We start from the raw sequence: 19,692 nt of genomic DNA on the forward strand, positions 1-19,692 counted from the left end.
TCCATCTCATCTTGGGAGAGCACTGCACTTTATCTTAGGAGGGAAAATATTTTTCTCCTCCCTTAAGTTTAGGCTCATGATGTGCTTCCATAGCATTGCAATCCATCTCCATTTTTAGCTTGTTCTTCCATTTGCTTTCCACACCACAGGTTTGCCATCCCCTGATATTCTTAGCTGCTAGGATGAATTTATCCTTTCTGAATCTGAGTGACTAGGCATCTACACAGTGCTTGAGACGCTTGGTCATACCAGCTTCAAAATTTCAAAAGTAATTGATAACTTTTCCATCTTCCTCCCCAAGGGAGACCCTTATTGCTGGTGTCTTGGGTCTTATAGTGGCTTCTTATTGTTCTCCCAGTGGCTGATTGCTTAGTTTGAGGGCATTTCCCAATTACATTCCTTTAAGAGTTTTTCAGTCACTTATTCCCACTACAGGAGAATTCCCTTCATTCATTTATCAGCTCAGCACCCCAATGTTATCTAAAAGTCTTACATAGCTTTTGTTTTCCCAATTTAACATATTAGCATAATATAATTGAAATTGCTTGTGAAGTCCAGAAACGTTAATTTCAAGGCATTGTTGATTTCATTGTTCTAATATCTCCATTGTATGACACTACACTCCATGGACACAAAAATACATGCTTAATAAGCTTTGTTATCTCCTCTGAAGCTAATTGCTTCTGTGGGTTTTCCTTCACAATGTGTTCTGGTTTTAAAAAGTTTCTCAAAACATCCCACTTCACCATCATTTTTTTAACCCAGACAATATGGTGCTCTTCCTCCCTCTCTTTACCAAAAACAAAAAATTTACCTCCACAGCAGTCTTTCAGCAAAGCTTATCAGCAGCCCCATACTCGTAACAGACATATATTCTTTTTAAGATCCTCTAGCAGAGGAAGCAGTGAAGCCTAGTTTATGAATTCAGGTCTTGTAGTTGGATTCTCTAGCATATAATTAGGCATGATAACTGATTAAAGCTTTACTCACAATTAGGGCACTCATAATAGCTCTCAATTGTGGATTCCCTCATGTCTCTGGGGGGTTGCATTCATGAATCAGGTTCTCTTTCAGAAAGGGGACTTTACAGGTCTGCTTGGACTATTCCAGGGTCCATTTTGATGAAAATCATGTGAACGTATTATCTTTGCATCTACTAACACTGTGAAATCAGCTGATTTGTTGATAAATTAGGAAGTGTGAAAGAGGGTGGCAGAAAGGGAAACAGGTAGAGACAAGAAGAGAAAGAGAGAAATTAATCACTTAAGCTTGATATCCTTAGGGGATATCTTAAGATGTCTAATTCTGATACATATCTCCTTCTACCATAGAGCAGTATAAATATGTGCCATTTTTACACACTTAGAGAAATGCAGGTTCAGCCATCCACCTTCCATGCAACATGAAAGACAAAGCCAGGCTCTGTGCTGAAACAACTGCTGCTTCACTTTTAACCCAATTTCCAAACTTTTCCTTCTTTTTCAGACTGTCTTGAATTTGTAAGTTTCACATAGAGCTCTTTTCACACAATATTTTTCATGTCTCACAGACAAAAACTCTGTTTCTCAAATGTCCAGATAGAATGTTTTAAACATGAGAATGACAGCTAAGAATTTTTGCTAAAGGACAACCATTTCCCAACTGTTCATTCAAACACAAGCTGCTCACAAATAAGCATTCAGCCAAACAGCCATTAAAAAATGATTCTTCGGCAGCCTACGAAATTGCACATTCGGACATCTGCTTGTGTCTGTTCTCGGAGACAGACAGACCACCCAGCCCAGCTGGAGAGACTCCTAGTTTGATCCTCCTTATGCCCTCACACAAAAGTGCCATGGTGAGCTTTCCATGAGAGCATCTCAGAACTGCCCCACAGGTGGCCAGTGCTTTTCATTCTGCAGACCAATGTCAGCACCACCTTCTCTGGACAACTTCTAAAATCCCTGTCTTAGGTATTTGACAGTGTGAACTCCTCAGGCCATCCCAGGAGCATGCACCTCTTTTGGTCAGTCTCAGACATGGGGGCAGGTAGCAGACCTGTGTAACAGCATCATTTATCTCAAAGGAAGTCTCTTGAGTGAGTAAATTGTAAGTTGACCTGTCTGCACCTGCAGAAGCGCTCAGCAACACGCTGCCAGGGACAAGCCAGCTGCACACCTTGGAGACAGCAGTGAGTGGATAGAGCTGCCTCACTACTGCTGTCAGCACCATGACATTGTTGCTGGAATCACCAGTAGAATTCTTGGTCTCTTTCTGGAAAATATAGTCTGGTTTCTGTTAACTAATTCCAGAGCCAGCATTAGCCTCCTGGAGTCTCAGATAAGTGAAAGATACAGTTCTCTCAGTCCTCGCATAACTGTCAGAAGGCTCATCCTTGCTTGGCTCCATGGACTTCCACAACTTTTGACCCCACAGATTTTCTTTCCCAACCTGCCCTAAAGTGACTGAGGAATGCACAACTCTCTCTTAAATCTGCTTTTGGTGAAACTATGGGCCAAATATTCAAATGCACACACAGACAGTGGGAATCAGATATTCAAGCTCACTTTTTTCATCACATCCCAGGCTTTTGTTACCTGTTGTAGTATATTACATTGCTAGAGGGATCTAGATAACTACATTATTAGAGTGAACCCTGCTCCCACTTATGCTTCAGACCACCTGCTGCCCTCCCAGTACCTCCCTAGCACATTTCAGGAGTCATGTCATGCCAAGAAGCCCTTAATATGTGACTATTCTGTTGTGGGGGATAGATTTGACTGATGTGGACACATGTGGCTACCATAGCTAGTCCCAGAGAATGGTCATGGACATATTTCACTAGTAAAATGCATCTAAATTTCAAGTGTAGATTTAAGCATTTAATACTGGTACCTATTTAAACTTGTGAACAGTCTTTCTCATGAACTAAAACATATCACATCCCACCACCTGCAAAAGGCATTGTCATATTCTCTGGGAATGGTAATCATGTTATGCTAAAAGAGCCATAAACTCAATTTACGAAAAATCTTTTTCTGTTACAGTTCAATGCATGATCAGTTTGGCAGAGTTCTAACAATTTACTCTCCTGTATTTAATGTGATTTTACCCCTCTTTAGTGGCAATTCTTCCTTAATGAAATCAAAATTTTTTACAACTGGTATGACATAAAATGTGAACCTAATCTAGGTCTAAATTTTGTGCTGTTTGATGACCTCCTCCCCTTGATTACTATGAAAGCCCTCCTGCAGAGTTCAACTGTGTAAGAGTGAACTCAATCTTTTTCAGGTATTTGGAGAATTGATAGCTCTTGATTAAATAGTCCATTCATTAAACCACAGCACACAATTTCTATTCAGACAAAAAGGATACCCTCCATATAATCGAAATAGAAGGCAAGATTCTGTACATATTTCCAAATACGAGCTGCACAGAACAGGAACTCATGATCAAGAGAAAATTCAAAGCAAGCAGAAGAAATTTGGCTCTTCTGATAAGCATCTGCTGAAATTCCTTAAATTTCAGGACATATTTTTTACCAAACTGGGACTGAATATACTAGTAGAAATGTAAAAGAAATTCACCATGGCAAATCAGATGCCTGGCATGGAAGAATGTTAATGAATCAAATGAATATTTGCATGTTTGTAAACACAACTAAATAGATGTCCCGAATTCACCTATTTCACACATATTGCATTTCACTTTTCAGAAGGAAATTAGGATATTAATTCATTACTTAGATCAACATGCTTCAAAAATTCCATACCATTCAGATAAAAATCCCCAAAAATTTGATATATATTGTTTTGGTTTGTGTTTTTTGATGTTTTGAGTAAGGAATGTGCAACCTAGCAAATCTAAAATTTAAAAACTAAAAGTCACACAGATAAGATAAAGATATTTACAACCCCACCACTATTTTCTTGTGTTCTAATTTTCAGTACAATACAAGAAAATAACATTCTCCATCCAAACTATTGACTGGCACAGCATTTTTCTCTAAAGTAATAGGTTATGACCTCATCATCAAAACTCCGTAAAACAAATTTGCATAACTACACAGCTTACACATAAATGTGGTTAGATGGTTAGAACCAGATGAATGAACAACATTTCTTACCAAAAAAAAATCAGGTTATGCTGAGCTGAATTTATGCCCAATATCCCAAGCTATTCTGAATTAACCTCATGGCAGCAAGATGATACCATCAGATATCTTGGCTGAGTGTGAATGAAAGGTGTATACTTTGCAATGTCATTTATTCTTTTTGTTTCTGCCTCAGATCCTCTCTTTCTTCCTCCTGCTTCTGGCAGAAGCCTCAATAAACTGACAAGACCCTTCTATTTCATTCTTGGGATGGCAACACTCAATTGTTCACATGCTACTCATAAACTTTGACTGAAGGGATGTGTTCACTTACCCTTTTTCCTGAGTGGATCTTATTGACTGCAACTGGATTATACCTCTGCACAATATTAAACCCTCATACAACTGCAGGCAAGACTGATTATTGCAATAAAGCTTGCTTACTTTTTAATATCTCTTGAATTATCAAGGAAAATACTCTAGCCCTTTTTTGTATTTTTCCATGTTCAGTTCCCAGGTGTAGTTTGTGTCTGAACTCAGTCGTAATACCTACAAACAGAATTCTTTATCAAAATATTGTGGCCCAGCAGCCTTTTTAGGTGAATGTCTGGTTTGTTCACTGAGGAACATCACTAATATAGCACACAATTAACACACACTAGATTATTCTGCAACAACACTAGCTCCATGAGGCTCAACAAAGAGTCTGCTGCAGAAAAGAATCTATTTTAGTTCCAAAATTACATAAAGCTAATTTCACTGGAATTTGTTCTAAAATTATGTCAGCATATCTTTTGATTTTAGTCTAAGTTCTTTTGTGTTGGTTTTCAATTGATACCCACTGACTTACCTACTAAGCATATAATCTGTTACTAGGACTGAATCTGCATATGTATGGGTTCCCAGCTGGACAAAGCTCATAGGCTGGTAGCATAAATTATAATTTAATAGACACATAGCAAGAAAAAATCCCTGCCCATCTGTTTCATCCTTCAACTAAATATTTTGGAAGGAAGTAATTCACCTTGGCAAGATTCCACAGTAAATTATGAATGGAATAAATAAGCTTCCATGTATTTCTGTTTGTACTTGCATTGTTTCTCAAGTTAGGACAATTTATATTTATCTCTTTTAAAACATTTTCACAGTAAATTAATAAAACAGCCACTGTTCTTAAAGGCTGACTGGTTGCAGAGATTATGTTGTAGAACCAAAAGCATTTTTGTCAGGGAGAGAACTTAAGAACTGAACATGGTATCTGGAGGTAAACTGATTTTAACTACAATATATCTGTCCAGTGAGGTGCCAGAACCCACCCAGAAAGGAACTTCTCATAATATAAAGGAGGGATAAAAGTGTTTTCCCTCTGAGTAGTTGCCTTGAATCTTCCTTGCTGCAAAGTAACTTTTACCTCTGATCACTATGTAAAATATCCTCATACTTCCATTTTGGTAGCCACAGCCTGCTGCCATCTTCCCATCTGCTCTGTTTTCTAGATCAAATAAACCCAACTGCTTCCCAAGTGCTTTTTCTTTAATTTCAGTGGTCTTTCTCTAGGTTTTTATAGTTTCCTCTTTAAATTTGTTGCTCAAGTTCCAATTTCTCAGCAGTCTTTAACAGAGGAAGTAATTTGTTCTTTTATACACCACTTTTGCTAATACAACACAGAATGAGAGTTACTTTTCTTTCATTATAATATCCCAGCAGGGAATCATGTTTCATTTGTGATCTGCTACAACTCTCACAGCCTTCACTGCAGTATCTCTGACAGGTCAGTTATTACTCATCTTGTACTTACACCTTTGATTTTGCCTTTCTGATTGCTGAACCTGTATTTAGTGAATTTTGCCTTTTCAATTTTAGATTGTTTCTTCCATTTACAAAGAACCATTGTATTCTGATCTTTCCAATGTTTCTTTGAAGTTATTTGGCTGAAAATAAGGTGAGCTGGACTGGATTGCTGTATATCACATACATTGATCAAAGGATTTATCCAGTGAGGTGACCAATATTGTGTGGTGGGAGGAGCAAAACAGAATTGTCACCTGCCCTCAGTTTGCTCCAGGAAAGCTCATGAGCCCAAACTCAAAGCCCAGGAATTTTTCAAAAGTGTACTGGTAGCAGAAATATGGATAAGGCGGAATGGCTGCAGCTATGTAAGGTACATAGAATTTTCTCTCCTAATGTCCCACCAAGTGGTGAGGGAACACTTCTACCCTCCACATCCTTCCCCACATGTGTGGGGCTGTGATGCATGGCTGTAGCTGGAGAAAAGACTCCTCTTCCTGCAGCACCACAGCTCAGCACCAGCTCCCTGCTTCTTGCATGGCAAAAAAAGGTGTCACTTTGGGCTAGAAACACAACAATTTCAGTGTCATAAAAGCAAAGCAGGAGATGAGAAAGAATTTCACTGCTGCTCTAGAAGAAGTATCAGCAGAAGGAAGCAACACTGGGAAATTGGGTTTTATTACATAAAAGATGGGAGTGAAAATGGTTGAAAGCCTGAGAGGTTCAAAAAGAAGCAACTGTCAGAGAAGTGTAAAGCAAATAAGACATTTCTTAGAAATTACAATTCACAGTCCACAAAATTTGCTATGGTCAACTTAGCTAGAAGAAAAAAAATAAGAAGTAAATGAAAAAAATACTTCAAGAGAGGGGGAAAAAAAGATAAATACTTTTACTGGTTTGTATTGTGCTGTCCAGACTCTTGCATTTTTATTAATCTATTTCCATTTATTTTCAAGGAAAAAATAATAAAAGGACAGCCCAGTGTCTGTTCTGGTATTCCAAGCATTTGTTCTGCACACAAGATTTCTAGGGGTATTGAGACATCAACTATTTCTGAAATCAAAGATCTCAAAAATAAAAATCTAGTTCATAAGCAATGTGAAACAGCTGGGTAGATCTAAGCAGCCCTGAAGAGATCACTTTTTCTAAAACCATTAATACTTTTTAATGTATTTCACAGCAAGTTAACCATTCTAGCACTATAGCCTCAGTTATATCATCTGATGTGAATTTGACTGCCTCCCATCTCAATATCCAGGAAAAGAATGGCTGGATATACGTTTACACAAACTGATTTGGAAGAAAGAAAAAATAAAAAGCAGGAAATAATTTGGTTATGTACAGGGACCAGTAGGCTCACAGCTGGAATGAGCCCAAAGGAACAAACTAGATTTATGGTAAAGCTGTTTTATATCACCTAAGTTCAGCTGTCTTAAGGCTGGGTGTATAGTTTAAAGTCTTGACACCTGGGCTTTCTCCTTTCAAAAATCTCCATGGAATAATAAGATATGTATTTTAGATATTTAAGATCAATATATACTTGAAGATGCCTGTCTCTCTCCACTAACTGTAGATGAAGTTTAGGTAAATGGCTGAAAGTATAAAATATAAATATATAAATAGTTTATTAATATAAATATCTAAATCTTGAGGAGATAAATTGGATTAAGCATATACTACCTTAGAAGTCCAGCATGAAATAACATCATTTTGATTTGCACAGACTTTTCAGTCTTGAATGATCAAAGAACTGTTTTAGTGTGCAGAGAGCATTAATGATTGTAAAGGGAGGGGAAAAGATTACGGTGTGTGTAAAACACAGAGTAAATTGTAGAGGAAGATTTTATGAGGGAATGCTAATTTTCTGGAGCAAGGGTTAGAATCCAGATGAAAACAGCTTTCTGCTTGTTAGTTTTGAAGGATAAACATGAAATGGCTAGTTATACCTGAGGGCTATTTGGAAACTAGGAGAAACCACAATTACAGTTGTAAAGTTTAAGACTAGGCTGAAAGAAGTTATTACAAAATGAAACATTTTTGTGTTTCCCCTTGACACTAAATCACATACTCTAAATAAAATGGGGTTGGAGTTTTGCTTTGGATCTCAGACAAACGCAGCAAGGAATTTGAAAGACAATGTGTATTATTACTAGAGATACTAGAAAAGCTGCAGGAAGGCATTGTGATAACCAAAGTACTCTACTTCTAGTGCCTGAAATCATTCAAGTATCTCTTCCAGGACCTGCACTGAGTTTTAGAGAACTGATTTCTGCCATTGCTATATAATCAGTGATAAAAGGTCACCCAACATTATTATCCAGGTTTTGTGTTTAAATTTTTACCAAAAAACATTGAGTTTTCAGAACTTACATCCAAATAAATTAATGGTGATGAAAAGGAAACCTAGCTGACATGCTGTACCATTTTTGTAAGGCAAAGTCAAATCTTTCCAAGTTTATTCTTCCTATCTGATTTTTTTTTTTTTTTTGCATTGGCTTGATCTCTAAAACATCTTTGAGATACAAAGCTGAATGGGTGCAAATCTGTCCATAATTTGTACATTTCCTCCAGACTTATAAAACTGCAAACAGCTGCAAGCTATACAGAACAATCCCATTTTGAAGAGCTATTTAAAAAGTTTGAGTGGCAATATCCTTCATATGGCATATGAGGCAATAAACACAGAGCAGTTTATTTTTGTGTACTTCACTCTTAAATCATAAAGCTCTTTTCTTGCAGAGATGGTTTCTATTTCATTCTCTGTGCTCAGAAGTCTGTGCAAAGCAAAGCTGCCTGATGGACACTTGACTTTTATTTTTTCTTCTTGTTCTTCTTTAACTTAAAATAAAGGTAATCAGTAGGGGAAGACTGTATGTGGGGAAAGATAATTCCAACTACATAAAAATAAATAATACTATAATCCCCATTTAATTCTTTTGGTTGAAAGGAAGTGGTTATAGCTGCTTCTAACTTGAATGATTTTTGTTTTAGCAGCATTTAAAACTTATCATTGTTTTAAGAGTGCATTTATGAATAAAACACTGGAGTTCTAAAAACAGTCTGGCTTTGCTGTGCTGTGAATTGAGAAGAAAAAAATAACAATTAATCTGTATGATAGAATTTTACCTGATATTTTATGACAGAAATCTTACAGCTGATTTAATAACTGAATTGTCTTAACTGCAGAGGTAGCCTTGAGAACAACATCAATAGTTTTGAATGGGCCTTATTTAATTCCTATCTTTCAGTTTAATGTAGAAGGACTTTTCATAGCCCCACTTCAAAATTCTATACTGTTAGCAGGAGTATTTACAAATTAATTGCTAGGAGGGCAAGAGATAGTAGATACAAATTAGATATTACAAAATACCCATAAATTAGATATTACAAAAAACAGCACCAGTGCTCTTTCAAAATAATTACTAACTCTAGAAACCAGCAACATTAAGGCTAATATGGAGTTTCTTTTCCCTTGATGGGAGACATTATGCTCTATTTTTTCAGTCTTGGAGTAGCCGGAGTGCCTTCACTTTGATTGACTTTGAGATGAGATGCAGACATCCAACACATCACAAGATTAAATCCTTGCTAGCATGTGGAAGTAAATCTCTCCCTCAGTCTGCTACACGTGTGCCTGTGGGTTTAGGGAAAGGTGCAGGTTGCAGTTAGCTCCACTGAATGCTCAGGATTTCTGAACTCTACAGAAAAGACATGGAATCACTATGAGATACAAAATCCAACTCCAAAGGGGCCCCTTGTGTTGTCTTAGAGAGATCATTAGGTTTGCACCAACACCCCTACAGCTCATGGCAAGGTCCTAACAGCAAAAAGGAAAGGCTAATTCAAAGAGCAAACTCAACAAGGCCTCATTTCATGCTGTTTTCTGGTACAGTCTGAACTACTGTCACTACCAGTTGTTGCTTTTCATTTCACTTTCAGTACCCACACATAAGCAACATAAGTAACTTCCTGCTTTTAAAAACAGAGCCTGTAAGTAATCCTATCCACCCTCAAGTGCCTGATATTATTGGATAACAGTGCATATATGACAAGAAGTGAAAGCATGGTCTAAACAACATCCCAAGACACAGCTCCCCAGCTTATATATACTAGAGTGCTAGAAACATGGTGGGTAATTCTAAATAGATCTCCTGTCTACCCAGAGTTTCACTTAAGAGATTAATCCTTGTGTGTTTGAGTCTCTGATGAAAGTTTCACAAAACATTCAGGTTTTCTTTCCAAGTCCTCCTTTTAAGAACTGGCATGAAATTCCAGGGAGAAACAGAGTGAAATAGCTCCCAGTTCTCAAACACCAGCACGGCTAATTGGAAAGCTGTGTATCAGAAAATCCAGCAGAAATTCATTTCTGTCTAATGCAGCAGTTTTCTTTTCAGGTGAAGTCACCATGGAGACAAACACACCTCCCAAAGCTGCACTGAGGCATCTCCTCTTCTGCAGCCACTGCGGGCTGTACAACCAGCAGCAGGAAAAGCACTGGACAGACCCTGCTCTGAATTAGAGCCAGCATGAGATTGGACCTCCAAGCTTCAGGGTTTGGGGTCCAAATGTGCTGTAAGTCCTTGTGCCCGGACACAATGGGCACTGAGATGAGGCAGGATCTGAGCCCTAAAGTGTATATTCTCACATAACCTTTTTGCCAGCCAAAAAACATTTGCAGATTCCTCTTGCCCACTCCTTCCATCAAGTAATGTTTTCATACCCTAGCAAAAAGCTCAATCCTTTGTCCTCAAAAATGCCATAGTGTTCTTTTCTGAAGTGCTGTGGGTTTTGTCCTATGTGGCAGGGATTTCTGTCTGATTTTCATGCACTTTACACTGTGAGAGAAGATTCTCCTTCTCAGAAGGAGAACTTCAAAACTAAACAGTCAGGAGAAGGAAAATGAGGAGGATCTGCTAGGCAGCAAAAGAATTATTGCCACCGTTTTTTTACGACTTTATTGACCATCAGTGTCAAATAGTTAAGCAGGGAACCTGTGGCTCATTTTCTTTTTCATTCTTTGTGATGCTTTAATACAGGAACATCCCTGTGGAGCTTCCTCAGCTGGACCTCAGCTTCTCCAAGCTCAAAGGTAAGGTCTCTTCAAGAATTAAATGTCCTGTTACACAGAGGTATTGTAGGATGTCCTAATCTCCATACCTTCCATTTATGTAGATGCAAATGTGGCATTTCCTCCAAGACATGGTCCCATGTGCAGGAATACAAATGAATAGGAAAAGTTTCATTTAATTACATAAGAAAAAACAATAGTCAAAAGCAGCTGTCTACAGTTTCCACTGTGGTGGTGGTTTTGCAAACAGTTTACAATCAGTGTTGAATATGCAAACAGTTAGTTCATTTAATCTGGGACTATTTAATGTTTCAAAGTTAAGCAGATGCCTAATTGCAACGTTCACAGAGCAGTAACAATGCCTGAAGTTAATGGTCCCTGACAGTTTTTATTACAATACTTATTTTAGATAAGTTTTTCTTTCCCACACATGATTTATAGCTGGTGGTTTCTTATAAACTCAGCAATTTATGGATTATAAAGTCAAATTATTCTATCCCATTTCTTTAAGTAATGAGTGGGTGAGGTCACGCAAGTGTTAGGTACGTACAGCAAGGAATTTAATTGGACTTATTATAAGTTCTTTGTTTCCCTGGCTATCTAGCTCACAGTGCAAGTATGTTTGTGGCAACCTTCTCAGCCTTGATCCTTCATTGTCTAAACTGGAGAATGTGGGAAAATGCACCATGGGTCTTTACCTCAGTAGTACAAACCTTTTTTAATAGAAACCAGGGTCAGGCAGATGTATACATGTGGTTCATGCCTGTCTCCTTTGCCAACAGGGAGTGGGGTTGTGGCTTGGATGTGCACAGCTCTGAGGAGCTGAGAACCTCTCCCAGATCTCACAATATTCATATAATGAAGTGTGAACTATTTTGGTGAGAGAAGAGGAGATTCTCTGGCACAGCCTGCCTCTTATTCCCCAACCACATTTCATGCTATTTTGGTTTTTAAAATGTTCTGTGAAACCTCAATGTATTGCATAATTGTGTTAATGATAATGCAAAAATTAAAGCATACCAATTCTGAATTCAGAATCAAAGCAGCCTAATACTTAATGGCTTATAAGCTTTGACATTTCATAGGTCTTCTGGGACACTTATGAAATATCCATCTTTTTTTGTGAAACTCAGCTGAATATTTTACTGCTATTCTGTATTAACATTTGGTACTATTTGAAGGTTTCCTCAAAGGATTTTAAAGGATTTCTGGTAGGCTGCACATATAATAATACTTCCTCCCCCATCCTTGTGTTTTATAGCTGTAGTATAGACAGGCTGCTTACAAGTTTACACTAAAGGACATAGTCGTCATAAAAAGTAATGAGCCAAAATTCAGAATTCCTCCCTGCACAGAATCAAGCTCCTGTAGCCTAGTAATTACTCCAGTGCAAGACATTAAGTCAAAGTTTCTGAGAGCTCCTTCTTGTAGCAGCTGCTAAATGATTAATATCACATCGGTAGATTTCGCAGGAGAATCTGTTAAATAAAGGAAAGTTCAGTGTATATGCAAAGTTTCAATTCTGCACAATTTGGTTTCGAGTCAACATACAATATTGCATATTTCATGGTTCCAAGAGGAGTGCAGCATTCATTAAGAAAATACAGATGGTTTTCAGATAGCTAACAAGATTTCACAGCCATTTCTTTTCTCCCTGCCGTAAAACCTGGAGAGAAAATAACAGTAATGATGAACTCACTATGGCTGAAACCTCAAGGCTCATTTCTGCCAAAATATCAAAATCCTGAATTGATATTAGCAGTCAAGTTCCACCAAGTTTAACAGAGCTAAGCTATTTACAGGACTTTGAAATGTGTCCTTCTTTCCTCCAGCAGTATTTTTCTCACTTTGAGAAAATCCAGCATTTTTGAGGGTGAGACCATCAATTTATTGTGAGCCCTGAATAGCCAGCAGCATGCAGTTGTACTGCCCCAGGAGCACAGCCGTCTGAATCTTCAGACTCAGGGAATGAGAATTCAATCCTTGGGAGATGCCAAATCTGCAGCACAGTCACACAGACTCTGCTTTGCCCTGCCATGCACTGCCCTGCACTAATGTGGAGGAAGGAGTGAAGAGATGAGGGTCAAACCCTCTCTGCTGCACTTCTCTGCACAGCAGGACCTAGTGGTGCCTGAAATCTGCATTCAGCAGGCTAATATCCTGTAGAATTTGGGGAAAGCAACAGATAACAAGCATGCTTTGCTGGTCTGAATCCACTCAGGAATAACTGATTTCTCTCACAGTTTTCTTGGCTAAAAAAACAAGGATTTCAGGATTTCTTCCCACATGATTTCTGCCTGCAGAAAGAATATTTTATAAATGATGCAAGAATGAACACTGAAAAACAAACAATGGACTATCAGAATTTAGATCAGGAAGTTAGTTTTACCTCGACCTTACACTCTTAAAAATATTATGACCTCTGCCACCAGTGTCTATGTTTGACTTCCCCTCTGTTATTCTAATGCATTCACCATTTTCCTCCTGGAGCATCTAAGAATAAGAAAAAATGTATACATTGAATATGCACACAAAGACAGATATATATTGTTACTGCCCCAAAGACCTTCCACACTAAAAAATATTTGGGATATGTAAAAACTTGCAAATATTTGAAAAACTATGCTAGTTAAACCAAAGACTCTTCACCACTGTGGTGAGCTGGTTTTGACTGGACTGGAGTTAATTTTCCTCATAGTAGCTTGTATGGGCCTATATTTTGAATTTGTGCTGGAAACAGTGTTGATAATACAGGAATGTTTTCATTACTATTGAGCAGTGCTTGCACAGAGTCAAGGCATTTTCTGCTTTTCACCCCATCCCACCCCACCAGTGAGGAGGCTGGGGGTGCACAAGAAGTTGGGAATGGACACAGCTGAGACAGCTGACCCCAATTGACCACAGCCATATCCATATTCATATGGTGTCATGATCAGCTTATAAATCTGGGGGGAAAAGGAAGGGGTAGGGGACATTTGGAATGATGGTGTTTGTCACTGTTGTGCTTGATGGAGCCCTGCTTCCCTGGGGATGGCTGAACACCTGCCTGACAATAAAAAATGCTGAATTAACTCCTTGTTTTGCTTTGCTTTTGTACATGGCTTTTGATTTACCTGTTAAACTGTTTTTATCTCAGCTCATGAGTTTTCTCACTTTTACCCTTCCAATCCTGTCCCCCATTTCACCAGGGGGGAGTGAGGGAGCAGCTGCACGGGGCTGAGTTGGCAGCTGAGGCCAGACCATGAACAGCACCCTCAGGTGCACCCATGCTCTATTCACTTTCTAGGATGCAGCACTGGGCCTACATACAAGCACTCCACAATGAAGTGAAAATACTGGCTTAAGGCTACTGTTGCTCAAACACTGTTCAGTCTCACCCTAGCCCTCAAAACTGGGAAGTTAGCCATTATTTAAGTTTTCAGTGAAGAGCTTGTAATCTGCTTATTTTCAGGATCTACCAAATCTTTTGCAGCCAGCCCTGAGCTTGTTCTGGTTGTTCTTGGAGCTGGCAGAATGCATGCAAGGTCTCATTCAGAATTCCCATAGCTTCCTTAGGCAGCACTTTGCTCTGAGCAAGGCTTACTGTACTACTCCAGGCACGGTGCTTTCAGTTTAAAGTTGGTGAGTACATTGTTGACTAAGAGTGCAGGTGAAACAAGCTTCTGTAAAAGTACAAAAACATCTCTGCAAAAGTATATGTTCATAAATATTTATGATCTGACACTATTAGCCAGGATTTCAGGCTGCAGGCTCTTACTGATATTTTAAAATCCTACTTGGAGCTCAAGCTTAGGGCTATAGCTGTTGTACAGAATCTCACACATGCAAATGCAGAACTTGCACTGCAGACAAGTTTTTCCACAAAAACAAAATCAAAATCACTGTCTACTTGGTATTATTCCATCTGAGTACAATGGCTGTCTCTACAGTACCAGGCTGATGTCCACATCTGAATTTATCATATTGCTTACCTAGGGGAACATTCTTGCAGTGGTTTTGAAGGAGGTATCTCAAGAGGCAGAATGAGTTTTGAAATATGGCGCAGATTTATTTAGTGTCTGTGTGGACCATGAGGCTCTGGACCCCATTGACTTAGGCCAGTGTACGGGGTAGAGAGATTGTCCCATGATCTTGCCAGCTATGTCAGCTTCTGTGTTCTACTGTAGGTTAACACGTAAACCCTTTATTCTTATCAGGTATTCCTATTTTCTTATGATATCTCCAGAATGAAAGAGTGAAGGGCCACTGCAGACTCTTTTACAACTGGCTATACATTAATTATAGTTCTAGTGAAATCTCCATAGAAATTTCTCTATAGAGATGAAACCTGTCTTGCAAGACTTCTGCTGCAGTATTAATGGAATATTTCATATATAATATTAATTATATATATAATACTAATGGCATATTTTATATGCATCATATATATAGAAGATACTTCTGATATGCTTCAAGATTTTAGTGGAATTCTATCACATAACTTTATCTTTAAAGCCTTCTACTCGAAAGCAACTGTATTGTACTGGCAGGAAAAAATATTATTACCATAATGTTTAAATCTAAATATTCAGTGAATTCTTCATTGGTTACAGTAAATCACATTTCCTGTCTCTCTAACATACACATGCAAGGTTACTGTGGTTAAAACTTCCTTGATGAAACATCCAAGATTATTATATGTCTGAGAGTATAAGTGTTGCATTTGGACTTTTTTTTAAATTTTTGTCTTTTTGCAGTTTCTTTTTGAATTATCAGTTTGCACAGCTTGAATGTGAAGATAGCTATACAAGTGGCAACCTCAAGTCTTCTTAGAACTCCTAAAAATCTTTGAAGCTTTTGATCCTCTGTCTGTGTATTTTAACTCAGTGTGACCTGAGTGATTGACTTTTAGTCTGATTACTTATGTGGGATTCAAACATTAATGTTGCTAAAACCTTTAGACCTCATCATGCTACCATGCAGTCTCCTTACACACTTTTTTTCTGATCTAGATATAATGAAAACCCTTTCAAAGTATAAAAATCCCATCATTTGGTACCATGTCAAGCAGTCATGTTGTTAAAACTTTCCTTATCGAGCCATGTCAGGAATTGTGCTTTTGTGAAAAGGAAATTGAGACCCAGAATGAAGCCAGAACTGCCAACAGAGATCTGGTGTTTTAAAGAGAACTTGTCATGAATTCTAACTATGCTGAATGAAATCACCCTCAGCTTTTCTCTCTTATGAAGCAGTCCACTTATCCAAAAAAATACTTAACTGTGTCCAACAGGTATGCCAGGCTTTTTTATCCATTTGTCTTTCCACTCTAAATACACAAGTCATCTTGTTATTGCAGTAAACACTCTTCTCAAATAGACTCAAATTCTTTTAAAAAAGGAAAGGAGTTTGATCTTAATAAATCCCAACAAAGGAGAATAACCCCAACTCAACTTTTGGAAATTACCCAATGAATAAAGGCATAGCAGTGGCCTGGAATAAAGCAAGTAAAGTCACAGATTTTTCAAGAGCAACTTTGTGATTTTTTACCGATATGAAAAAAAACCCCTAAAAAGAACAACAAGTAAAAACACCCACAAGCAAAAAACTAAACCCCAAACCAAAAACAAAACAGTAATAGAAGTTGTATTATATAAAACTTTTTAATTTAGCTCTTACACATCTGGCTAGCTCAATGAGTTCATCTAGTATTAGATTTACTAATATTTACTATTCAACAAATTGTGCAAACAGAAATCATTATCAGAAAACCTGAAATAATTACGATACAGAACAATTGCAAAAATATATTCCTTGGTTTTGTTTTCCAAATTTATAATAAAAGAACTCTATTGAAGTGCAAGACACATTGACTGTGTTCTGGAAAGGCAGTGAGGTTAAAGAACCTGTATATGTGTGTCAATAAATAATAAAGAAAACTATTAACCTCTTTTGTATGGGTCATTTTTTTCTGCAGTGATAACATCTGTGCATTTTCATTATGGTAGTTATGCTATTGCCACTGGAGTTAAAATCCTATATGCCTACTATTGTTAACTATTTTTAATAACCATTAAATAAATATACATGAAGTAAAAATTACCAGTTTGTACAACATAGCACTAAGCATCCAGATTAAATAACTAACATTGTGAGTATGAAAAATTAAGCTTCCAACAAAGGGCAAATAATTTATATATCTAATTAATTCTCCCTCAGCTTTACATGTGCATGAATACCACATAAGACAAGTGCTGTCCTACCTTCACAGGTGTTTTCTATACCCACACGCTTTGTCCAATGTAAATAGACTGTAGCTTGAAATAATTATGGACAAGAGGCTGTAATAGCAGTCTGTTCATCACTGTGTTATTTTTGTCAAGAGCAAAGAAATTGAAACTGAGCAGTCCTGAAATTGCTCGGAATGACTCATGACAGTGTGAAAGTAAATTATATTCTCCTCATCTATTGAAATGGGGGTAGTGATATTTACAGTGTCTGGTTTTGTTTATGAAGTGATTTGGAGATGAAAGGTTCAGTTTCACACTGACTCCTTCCACTGTGCCAAAAAAAGTCCTTCATTTCCTTTCTGTGGAGCCATATGTCCCACAAGGACAAAGACTGGAGTGTCAAAGTGCTCTGCAGATACAGTCCTTACCATGATTATTAGGTTATCTATCTGAAGCTGCTGTGACAAATTAGAGCACAATCTTCAGTAACAATATCATCATGAATGTCACTGTATATATAAGTATTTCCCTAGTATTAATATTACCTTCCTGTGTGATGCAATTTTGTTGCTGTGTTTTTGTTTAAAGTTTTAAGAAGCATCAGAACAGGATTTCATAAAATCAGTGTCAGGAACATATCATGAATGTATATGAATTCTGATGTCTTTCAGCTCCAGAAACAGAAGTCTTCAAAACAATTTTAAGTGAAAGTGAAAGTTGTCTCTTATCCTTTCTGTGGAAAAAACGCCAGAAGGCTATATAGCATTTTCAACCACATATCCTTAATTGCAACACATTACACAGTGGAAGTACTGGCAGCTGTACCACCTTCTCAGAAATTATGTAGTCTGTGTCTTTGTCTCAGCAGATGGTATTTTTATGACCCACAGTTCCTATCCTATGCTCAGAAAATCTAGAGGAGAAAATAGAAACCAAGCAAAACTGAGAATATAATTCTCATTTTGCATTTCAAAAGAGAGTAACCAAAGTTTTTCAATCTTAATATTAAGACTTATGGGACTAAACATTCTGATTTCAGAGGTACACAGTAATGTGTTAAAACCAGTGTCATGTGGAAATCCTGACAATTTATATAGGTGCCCTATCAAGTATTAGTGACTTGGGCAGAAGAACTTCAAGGAAACAAGTGTTATTTGCAAAGAAAGCCTCTATAAGGTCCTGGAAAAACCCACTACTTCCTGCTGTTCACTTTTATAAGGCTGAGTTCCAGCAAGGGTTTTCAGCATCCCACATCAATTCCATATAGTATGGTCATTTTGGCATATAAATAACAGATCATATCAGTTTGTTTCACCTTCACAAGTATGGATTTGATCAATCAAGAATACCAAAATATACACCTCTCTTCATTTTTATCTTATCTCAACCTACATGCTTAATCAAATTTCATTTTGTGCTCATTTTGCCCGGAGTAGAGTCAATTTCCTTCATAGCAGGTAGCAGAGGGTACCATAGGGTGTCACGCTCAGAATATAAAGCTGAAAAAGGAAAAAGGAAGAAGGGTGTGACCTCCAGAGTGATGGCATTTGTCTTCCCAAGTAACTGTTACAAGTGATGGAGTCTTGCTTTCCTGGGGATGGCTGAACAGCTGCCTGCCCCTGCAAAGTGACGAATGAATTCCCTGTTTTGATTCCCTTGAATGTGCAGTTTTTGCTTTAGCTGTTAAGCTGTCTTTATCTCATCCCCCAAGTCCTCTTGCCTTTACTCTTCTGACTTTGCCCCATCCCACTGGCAAAGAAGTGAGAGAGCAGCTGTGTGGGACTTGGCTCTTGGCTCCATTAAACCATGACATATTTTGAATTGATACTTTGAAAATGGGATAAGTGATTCAAAATTCTTTGGTTTTTTATATATTCAAAGACACACAACTGAGCTTGGCTGCAATAAACAGCAAAAAGACTTAAAGGTAGCTCCACATCTTTTGTTCATTATCAGTATGTGAATATTCTGGTTCATACTGTACACCATTTAATAAATGCCCTTGCCTAGATGTACAAATACAGATGCACCGTCATACACTCATTTCTGGTTTTGTAATGATGCAAATCTACCACAACTCCTCATTGGCAATCTTTTTGGATTTCTATCGGTACAACTAGAGGACAAATATGACCCCCCTAACTGAATATTTTATACAGTCCTCTAAAACTTCACTCAAAAAAAACCCCAAAAACCTGTGGACAGCTTCTACCCCTTTATCAGCTTGTGAGAAATAGAACAAAGCAAACAAATAATTTCCCAGCTGTTAGAACACCTAAAGAAACTGTCATTCTGATAAATCCCAAAGTACTTTTTGAGTAAACAAGTGTTTATATTTAAAAACCACAATGTCATTCTAAAGAATTCTTTCTATCCCGCTCATTGCTCATGGTTAGAGCTAATTGGAAGCAGTTTTCTCAGTCTATTGATGATTAATGAGCAGCATTTTGGTTTTTTAAATACAGTATTCTTTCGTCCAATGTAGAAAGGCAGAAGAAATTAGTGGCTTCTTAACTTAGAATTTCAGAGCAGAAAATAATTTACATGGTGAAAAGACA

The sequence above is a fragment of the Geospiza fortis genome, unplaced genomic scaffold (genome assembly GCF_000277835.1).
Source record: "Geospiza fortis unplaced genomic scaffold, GeoFor_1.0 scaffold53, whole genome shotgun sequence".
In the NCBI taxonomy this organism is placed as follows: domain Eukaryota; kingdom Metazoa; phylum Chordata; class Aves; order Passeriformes; family Thraupidae; genus Geospiza; species Geospiza fortis.